The following is a 10,000-nucleotide window of genomic DNA, read 5'->3' as shown; positions in this document are numbered from 1 at the left end:
TTCGCGCTTCAAGATCGATTCCTTGAGAAAAAGAAAGCTCCCTTTCTCTCTTTCTCTCTCTCTCTCTCTATCTCTCTCTCTATCTATCTATCTATCTATCTATCTATCTATCTATCTATCTATCCCTCTCTCTTTTTCTCTTTCTTACAAGTATACAAATGGAGTGGACATAAATTATCATCATCCAACGCGTTGATCTTCTCTATTATTAGAAAACTCATCTCGTGTAGGATGACTCCATCGTAGCGATGAACGAGCTTCGTCGTTTTCTTTCTTTCTTTCTTCCTTTCTATCTTTCATCTTTTCTCTTCTTTTTCTTCTTTCTCTAATTTTTTTTTTCTATTTCTTTTTCGTAATATCGAAAGACGCGAAGTAATAACGAGAGAAAAAGAGAGTTGGAGTTGAACATAATAGACCCCCGGGGCCCCGATCACGTTTGTGCCCATTGTAGCGCACGCACATACATACATCGCACAAATACACACACATACACAGACAGAACAGCTAAAAGCAACGATGCTACTGTGCTCGAGCGTAGCACGACGCACGCTCGAATAAAGTGGCGTGTCCGAATGAGTAATAAGCGTGGCTGGGCGTAGCCCACTTGGTTAGCGATGCTAAAGGCTCAAAAGTGGGGGCCTAATCCGAGCGGCGTGTTACGCACGAGTCACGCTTCTCTCCCTCGCTTCTCTATCCCCCCCACTCACAAGTTGTCCGTTTAAAAACGCAAACGTCCGACTGGGGCGGGTCTTTTCTTCTTCTTCTACTTCTTCTTCTTCTCCTTCTTATTTCTCTTTTCATTTTTGCGTTAAACGTTCCTAGTCTCTTTCTCTCTCACACACTCTTTCTCACACACACACACACTCTCTCTCTCTCTCTCTCTCTGTCTCTTGGTACCTATCTTCTTTTTTTTCTGTGCTTCTCTTTTCTCTTTTTTCCTTTTCTTATTTTTTTTTTTTTCTTTTTTTTTCCACTCCTACACATCGAATCTAATCGGATTAAGAATTGAGTTCTATTCCATATAACATAGACTAATGTATGATAATTTATGATAATGATAATGTACGTAAATAGTCGATGCGAGTTTTATGATAGCTTTTGTTCTCTTTAGAATCACATAACTGTTACTTCTAAATCTAAACTCTTAAAGAAATTCTATGTATGTAAAGTACATATGAGTACGTACTGGCTACCGTACGTTTCTCATAAAAACACAATGGGTATGATGGGTCGATATATGATAGAGAGATTATTAGATAAGGATATTTAATGTAAGGAAGTATTTAAATACGATCGCACATAGGCTGAGAGAGAGGGAGAGGAGAGAGAGAAAGAGAAATAGAAAGAGAGAACGTGTTAAGAGAATCGAAAGGTCGGAGCGAAAGCCACGGGTGAAACCGATGAAAATTTGCTAGACAAATACAGAGACCATAGCTCTTTCTGTTAAAAGGCAAAGTAGATAGATAGATAGATAGATAGAATAGATAGATAGATAGATAGATAGATAGATAGATATCTTATATGTGTGATCTTTCTCTCTCTTCCTCTTTCTCTCTCTTTTTTCATGAGTTAACGCACCTAAGACATCTCTTACCACGGTAAACTGAAGTTTATGCAAATAGTTTTGAAAGGAGATAAAGCGTCATTTGTTTTTTCACATTTTTACCGTCGCGATCTAGAAGACGGCACGTCTTTTTATGGTTAATATAATAATACTCGTTTACTCTTAGCCAACGAAGCGGATGTCGGATAATATCAACTTTGTTCTTTACGCGGTGCTAGATTTTCTTCTTTCTTTTTGTTTTTTCTTTTTTCTTTTTACTTTTATTTTTTTCTTTCGTCTCATCCAAGGATTTTGCCAAGAAACTTTCTACGAGAATTTCCCCCGAATGAATTGATGTAAAAATCTACGAGAAGAGAAAAGAAAGAAAAAAAAGAAGAAAACAGAAAAAGGAAGACAAAAAAAATGTCACGGTAACTCGTAAATTTCATCCAAATTTAACGTGACCTGTAAATATTGTTTGACAAAGTACAAGAAAGAAGGAGAGCGTCTCGTTTGGAATAGTGAAACGACTTCCTCGTGATACGAATACCCATGCATTTCACCGTCGAGTATTTAGATAGATAACGTGATACGTACGTAAGCAAGTACTACCACCATCATGGTTGAACCTCTCGTGATCTGGTTAGATACGTGTCTTGAAAATACGATTGAGTTGTATCGTTTTCTAGTACCTATGTATACTTGATTGTGAATTTAAACGCGTGGATACAAAAGGGATGTATGTTGTCTCTTTTCTCTCTTTCTCTCTTTCTCTCTATCTATCTATCTATCTTTATCTCTCAAAAAAGAAAACAAGGAAACAAAAAACAAAGTCGAGACAAAATTAATCTCTAGAACGAGATCAAACATCGATCTACCGACCGAGTTTCAATTAGTTTTCCATAAACTAATTGAGATTAAAAAAGTATTAGAAAGAGAAAGAGAAAGAGATAGAGAGAAGAAAATTCTCGTTCGTGACCTTGGAATATGAAGAAGAAAGAAAAGAAATGGAAGATGATAACGAAGACGAAGACGATGACGACGACGACGACGACGACGACATGATGATAAGTAAAAAAAGAGGGAAGAAGAAAAAGAAGAAGAAGAAGAAGTAGGAAAAAAGAACAAGAAGATAAATAAGAATAAGAAGAAGAAGAAGAAGAAGAAGAAGAAGATTGGAAGGGATCAGTTTTCCCTTGGCGAGCACGCGATACGAAGGACTGTATCGCGTAGGGCTTGACGGAGGGAGCAAGTAGCAGCCAACCAAAGGAGCCCGCTGGGAATAGCCAACCAAAGAGAGGCCGAGCGATGTGCGTGTGCACTCGTTCTCGCGTGCACGTTGGAATAAAGAAGGGAGAAGTAGGCAGAGGGAGAAAGAGAGAGAAAGACAGACAGAAAGAAAAAGAAAGAGAGAGAGAGAGAGAGAGAAAGGGAGAAGTCTTTCGTTCGTTCAGCACGCAGCGGAGGACGGTAGCCAACCAAAGAGAAGATGCTACTGTGCACCGCCCTACCATCGGCTACCGGTTTTGGGCCACTCGCTGCTGCTACTCAAGTCAAAGAGAAAGAGAGAGAGAAAGAGAGAGAGAGAGAGAATGAGAGAGAGAGAGAGAAAAAGGAAGAAAAAGAGAGAGAACCGCACCCTCTCCACCGGATTCGACGGTTCGTCATGTTCGGAAGCACCAACCCGAACGTTCCTTCTTTGTCTTGCTTTATTTCGATATGGTGGAAACGCGGATCATCGATCTAAAGAATTATCTATCAATCCATATCGAACCAACAAAGAAATATAAGTACTTTTTTCTTTCTCTTTCTCTACCTTTCTCTTTCCGTCTTTCTCTCTCTCTCTCTCTTTCTCTCTCTCTCTCTCTCTCTTTCTCTTACTGTCTGTCTTTTTCCGTCTCTCTCCCTTTCTCTTTTTCTCAATTATGTACATTCGTAAAATGTTTATTCGAATATTTCGATTTTATCCCGGGTTTTGTTATGAAAAAAATTGCTGTCGAGAGGAAAAAGAGTAAAATAAAGGAAAATAAAAGAGCGAAAAGAAAGAAAGAAATAAAAAAAAAAAAATGTGTGCCTTTTTATAATGGGATAACTATTAGGTACGATATCAAGTAGGGGACTTATCCTTGAAAATAAATAGATAAGAAGATTAGGTTTGTTTTGAGGCGAGAGCACGCGCGTATCTTAGATCGTGTCAGGCAACGGAACAGGCGGTAGCCAATCAAAAGTAAAGCCGCTACTGTGCACCGCCCTTCTGCCAGCTACTGGTTTTAGACCGACCGCTACCAGAGACTTTCACGAATGTGAACCACACCCTTTCCCACCTATACTCGAGGCAAAAGTAGAAGAAGAAGGGGAATCAATATAACGTTCTCTCGTAAGGATGGATTATCATCCCTCTTGTTTGTTTTCGAATCTTACAAGATATAAAACAATTTAATTACATCGAAGAAACAATAAAGTAACTTACCGATCCAGAGGATTCTTCAAGAGGTTCGGATTTTCTTCTTCCTCGTGAACACGTTCTATTTTTTTCTCTTTCTCTCTCTCTCTCTCTCTCTCTCTCTCTCTTTCTCTCCCTCCCTCCCTCTATGTTCTATGTTCCAAGGAAAAAGCGCGAAAAAAACTCGCGAGTATGAAGGGACGTAGACGTACTCGATGATTCACGAGTAGGCAATAGGAAATAATTAAAAGTTGATAAAAGTTTGATGAGAAATTGAAGACTTAATAGGATCTGGATATATATATGTATATATAGGATAGTTGTCTAAGAGAAGTGTTCGGGATAGTGCGCGGCTATCTTCCGGGCTGACAGGTCTGGACCGTTTGGATGCGCGGCGTCGACTGAAGCTCCGTTTGGTCGACGGGATCGCTGGTAGCCCGAATAGGTAGGCACACCGGAGGACGGTAGGACGCGGTGTGTAACCGCCAAAGGTCCCCGGCAAGTCGTACTCGTTGTCTTCGTCCTGGTCGTCCTCTTCTTCTTCTTCTTCCTCTTCTTCTTTTCTTCTTCTTCTTCCTCTTCTTCTTCTTCCTCTATTTCTTCTTCGTCTTCTTCTTCCTCTTCTTCCTCTTCCTCTTCTTCTTCTTCTTCCTCCTCGTGGTCCTGGTCGTGATCGTGCTCGTCGTCGTCGTCGTCGTCGTCTTCGTCGTCTTCGTCTTCGTATTCTTCGGCGGCGACGGCGGCGGCGGCGGCGTTGTCTCTCGCTTATTCTGGTTGGAGGAGGACCGGGAGACATCTCCCTACCGTGCCGACTCACGGATGCGACCACCGGCTGTCGTAGGTGTGCAGAGAGCCTCCCTCGTTCCGATGAGGAACCTTCCAGGATCTTTCTTCCTCGAGATAGTAGTGGTGAGTGGTTGTCGGTGTTGGTGTTGATGGTGGGAGGGTAGGGGAAGAACGGGAGCACGAGGTGGAAAAGGAGGAGGAAAGTGGAGGAAGGTGGAAGGATGGAAGTGGAAGAAGTGGTAGCGCTCCTTATCCCGGCTCTCTGCATGCGTCCTTGTCTCTTTGGTCGCCGAATAGCAGCGCGGTTACTCACAAATCCTTCGACGACGCGGCTTCCTGAGCTCCCGCTCGAAGCAAAGCCGCGTCTCCCCGCCCCTCCCGATCCCTTCCATGGCTCCGCCATTAGGACCGCCCTCGTAACCGTGAGACGTAACCAAGAAAGCGCATCCCTCTTCGCCCACGCGAAGAGCACGAGCGCGCGACCTCGGCCACCTCTACCCTCTTCCTTCTCCTCTTCCTCCGCACCTATCCTTCTTTCTCGCCGTAAACCTTACCCCCCGCGGCAGCGGTAGCTGCTATGCCCACCACGAAAGAAAGACGACCTTAGAGAATTTCGAAAAGAATCGCGAATACATTTTTTCTAAATAATTCCATCGAGAAACGAAGGGAAGATCGAAACGACGCGAAAAGTCGAGAATTATCGTAGGAGGAGGAAAAGAGGAACATGAAGAGAAGAAGAAGAAGAAGAAGAGAAGAAAGAGGAGGAGGAGAAGGAGGAGGAGGAGGAGACGGAGGAGACGCAGAAGAAGAGAGCGAAGAAGAGCGGGGGCTGACGCGATGCCGCGGGGGTTCCCAGGGCACGTGGGAAATGCACAGTAGTCGTCGTATAGTCGTCTTACCCCCACCTAGACGACTCGCTCGCTCGCGCGGCTTCGGGTCCGCGAGCTACCCCCACCAAACGGACCGTCGCGACTTCCCCCACCAGTATCACGAGTCCCAGCACGGACCCAGACGCGACGTAGAGCTCTTGGAGCCACGCCCATTGAAATCTCGCGGTATCGTTTCATTGGGCGATCCCACGCGGACGCGACGATCGCCTCCCTCGCGAGATCTCGATCCACTGCCGACTCTTCCTCCTCTTCTTCTTCTTCCACCTCCTCCTCCTCCTCCTCCTCCTCCTCCTCCTTCTCCTCTTCGACTTCTTCTTCTTCTTCTTCGTCTTCTTCTTCTTCTTCTTCTTCTTCTTCTTCTTCTTCATCTTCTTCATCTTCTTCATCTCTGTTTCTGCTGCTGTTGCTACTAACGTTAAAGCTAAGGGGGAAAGAGACGACGAGCAACAAAGAAAACGCCGACGAAACGCGAGGGTGGATTCCGATCCTTCCAGCCACTGCTCGACCTCGGCATAAGTTCGACAAAGAAAGAGATAGAAATGAAGATGGAGTTTGATGAAGCAATAACGATGATCACGAGAGAGAGAACAAATTTTTCCTCGTATAAATCTCATATACTCCTCGTATAAATAATTCCTAAGGGAAATATTTATCCTACGAATTCGACTCTCTCGTTATCGAAAAAGAAAAATTGGGAAAAGAGAAGGATCTCGTAGGAGAACGAAGGGAGAGACTGAGGTTATTATCGCGAGATCGATTGCTTTCTAAATTAAAAAAAAAAAAAAAATCGAAAAACCGAAGAAAGAAAAGAGAAGAAGAAGAAGAAGAAGAAGAAACAAAAAAACAAAGAGAAAAAAATAGGAAAAAGTAAGAGAAAGAAAAAAAACGAAAAAGAAAAGGGAAAAAAGAAAAGAAGAGGACGCGTATTCGGTGAGTCGGCGGATCACAGAGGTGCCGCCTTGTTGGCGCAGGAAACGGAAACTGGCGGAAACAAAGGCTCGACAAACAGACGGCTTCCCGTAGGGAATGTTACCAGGGCAAATAGCGCGCGCGTCCGCCTAGCTCGCTATCGCGTTCGTCGGCTGCTTCGGGCCAGGCTCGCGACAAATATTGTCACGAGTCTTCCAAGCAACGAAAAGAAAGGAATCCCACCTCGTTTCATGGTATACCTTTCGACCGATAGATTAGGTACCTAGGAATTGGTACTGTAAACTCCCTTTCTCTCTCTCACTTTCTCCCTTTTCTCTCTCTCTGTCTCTCTCTCTTTCTCTATATATATCTATCTTTATCTCTCTCTTCCTCTCATCTTGACGAGATAACGAGGAAAGGACCGATCAGACGATTTCTACTCGATATTGACATTTCGACAAAAAGTTTATATAACAATATCTCGAGAAACTTAAAAAAAACGATAAATTCTTTCGTTCCATTTTATTATTTCGATTGCTAAGTAAGATAAATAGTTTCGCGTTAATCGCGTTTCTATTATCGTCGTTAAACCTCGCCGTTCTCGTAATAGAATCACAAATCGATGATAATCTTCGCGTTTAAAGGAACTTGTTGACTTTGTTTCGTATTATACTTAGAACGGGTTGTCCCTTGTAAGATATAAATTGGCATAGGACAAAGCCACGAAGAATCGTGGACATCTTCGCTTCTTCTGTGCTCTGGCAATGCCGCTTTCATCATACATATATATATATATATACACGTATATACATACATAGATACATACCTACATGTGTACATGTAACGTTCCGGCCGCAAATCTACGAGCGACTTAAGCTTTATTGCGAGTGCCGTAAAAGCCGAGCACGGTTTTCGACTCGTCGTCCATGCCGCCTCATCCCCTTCATTGCCTTTTACGAACACGACACACACGTACTTAGGTATATACATATACATATATATATATATATATACATATATTTTTTTTCTTTTTTATTCTTTTTCGAGTAACTTCCGATAAGTCGATAAGACGAAGAATGAAGAATGTTTTAAGAATTTCGAAAGGAAAATATTAAAAATATTAAAACAAATGTCGGAAGATTCGTGTCAGCTCCATTTCGGAGAACAGGCCCAACTGAAGATACTATAAAGAAATAATATGTGTGTTGGAACAATAAGGCGCGGCTTTTCAACGTACGAACATCGTGTTATTAATATCGCTAATAACACCCAACGCTAATCTTGTCAACTAATCTTGTCGCGTTTCGCGATAAGGAGAGAAACATAATGACAGGTATCGTCGTTAATCCATCTACATAGGTGTGTACTCGTCGTCGTATACGTGAAACAACTAGGAAAAGAAAGAGAAAAAACTTTTGCGGAACTTTTTTTTTACGCGACATCATTAATAATTATCAGCGGAAGAAATAATGCGTCGTGTGACGACGAAAATTATCTCTTTTCGTCTTCGTACATTTTTTTCACAATTATCTTTCTCTCTCTCTCCCTCTCTTCCTCTCTCTCTCTCTCTCTCTCTCTCTTTCTCTCTTTCTGTCTATTTGTCACTCTTAAAATTATAGTGAGCGAAGATAGGATTCTATTTCATTACGGATTGAAATATATCGAAAGTTTCTTCCGCTGGGAAATCGAGCTCTCGTTTTCGATTCGTTGAACAAATTAATTTTTTTAAGAAGATATAAAGGGAAAAAATGCAAAAATATTCTTAGGAAAATGAACGAGGAGAGACAATAGTGAATTCGAGAGAAGTATAAACTCGGATGCGCTCTTAATACACGAATCCTTTAATACGTTTTTCTCGTGCCGTAAAGTTAATAACGCTTTTACAACTCTTCTCTCTCTCTCTCTCTTTCTCTCTCATACACACAAGCATGCATACTCTCTCATTCTCATTCTCATTCTCTTTTTCTTTCTTTTTCTCCCCTTTTATCTACGAGAAGTTTGGATGTATGTACGAACGTACACATTAGAGACTAACGTAAAGTTGCGAGCTTTATACGTCGGACTCGCGCGACTCGCTCGCGTTGGGATTTGCTTTCGTCGCTTTACCGGATTTACCGACAGACTCTCGCTCAGTGAAACACGCCCATGTTTAACTTGGCTTTTGAGTTACGCCGAAATTTTCAGAGAAAGACGCCGCCGCCGCCGCCGCCACCACAGCCTCGGGCGAACTTATCATCGTCCAACTTCTCTTCTCTCTCTCTCTCTCTCTCTCTCTCTCTCTCTCTCTCTCTCTCTCTCTCTCTCTCTCTCTCTCTCTCTCTCTCTCTCTCTCTCTCTCTGTCTCTGTCTCTTTCTTTCTCTTTCTCTAACGACACAACGAACTTAAACGCACGCGTTGCAATGCGAGAGAGGGAATAGATTGTTTGTCGATTTTTAGTCATCTCTCCGCACCATAAAGCCGTCGACGAGCTGCACCGAGAAACGATCGTAAAATCCAAACGCCTCTTATTCCATTCGGAACACGAAACAACCTCTCTCCAGCTTTACTCCCTTCTACGGATGCTGGATAAAGTTGTTAAGTACTTTCGAGTGATTCATCTAGATCTAAAACGCACGTTAAAATGAACTAGAAAATGATTTTTTTCTTTTGCAACTTTTCAAAAGGAGAAAAACAAACAAATAACGAAAAAAAAAAAGTAGAAAGTAAACGTGACGTTTTCACGATACTATTTTTTTCTATTTGAACTTATCGATTACGAGGATCGATACAGAGTAATTTTATATTTCTAAATGCTCGATATTCATATTATATTAAATTTGTATTACGAAACACTTTAGTTTCATTTTCAAAATTGACTAGTATCGATTCTAAATAATCGATTGTTAGACCTACAGCGCTATCTAGCGTATTATATCGCGTAAAACGTTCAACGTCGAACGTTCGACGGTATTGCATACCAACAGGTGCATCGACGGACCTGACTTACAGCGTCATCTAGTAGAACACAATGGAACTATTACTGTGATTCTGTATCTGTTTCCCCCATTGATAGGCAAAATTCGTGCAGGTATGTGTAAGAAAATCCAAAAGCCTACTTACGTTTACCATACGTCACACTATACTATTTTATCATCATTTTGAAAAATATTACGAGTTTATGAGTGTAACAAATTTTTTTTAGAATCAATCGATTATTTCACTTATCATTATTGCATATTTTTTAAACTGTTAATTTTTGAAAGTTCATAAATTATTTTTCTTTTTTGTATATCACATGAAACTTTTTTTCATACCATAATATTAAAAAAACAAAAGATCTTGCGTTTATATCGAGTCTATAGACTCTTTCCTTCTCTCTATCTTTCTCTCTTTCTCTCTTCTACTCTCTCTCTCTCTCTCTCTCTCTCTCTCTCTCTCTCTCTCTCTCT

The 10,000-nt window shown here is 41.6% G+C and overlaps 1 long non-coding RNA gene across 1 annotated transcript in view; it reads right to left on the bottom strand.

The window, feature by feature from the left end:
- The window catches only part of LOC122629503, a 6,510-nt gene extending 1,378 nt beyond the window's left edge, over nucleotides 1-5,132 (bottom strand). The window contains exon 1 of the long non-coding RNA XR_006327280.1: nucleotides 4,014-5,132. This is a non-coding gene — a long non-coding RNA (uncharacterized LOC122629503). The remainder of the gene's footprint in view (nucleotides 1-4,013) is intronic.
- Between the last annotated feature and the right edge of the window lie 4,868 nt (nucleotides 5,133-10,000).

This window comes from Vespula pensylvanica, chromosome 5 (genome assembly GCF_014466175.1).
Source record: "Vespula pensylvanica isolate Volc-1 chromosome 5, ASM1446617v1, whole genome shotgun sequence".
In the NCBI taxonomy this organism is placed as follows: Eukaryota; Metazoa; Arthropoda; class Insecta; order Hymenoptera; family Vespidae; genus Vespula; species Vespula pensylvanica.
The sequence above is the reverse complement of the archived record's forward strand: the minus strand, read 5'-3'. Positions and strand labels throughout refer to the sequence as shown.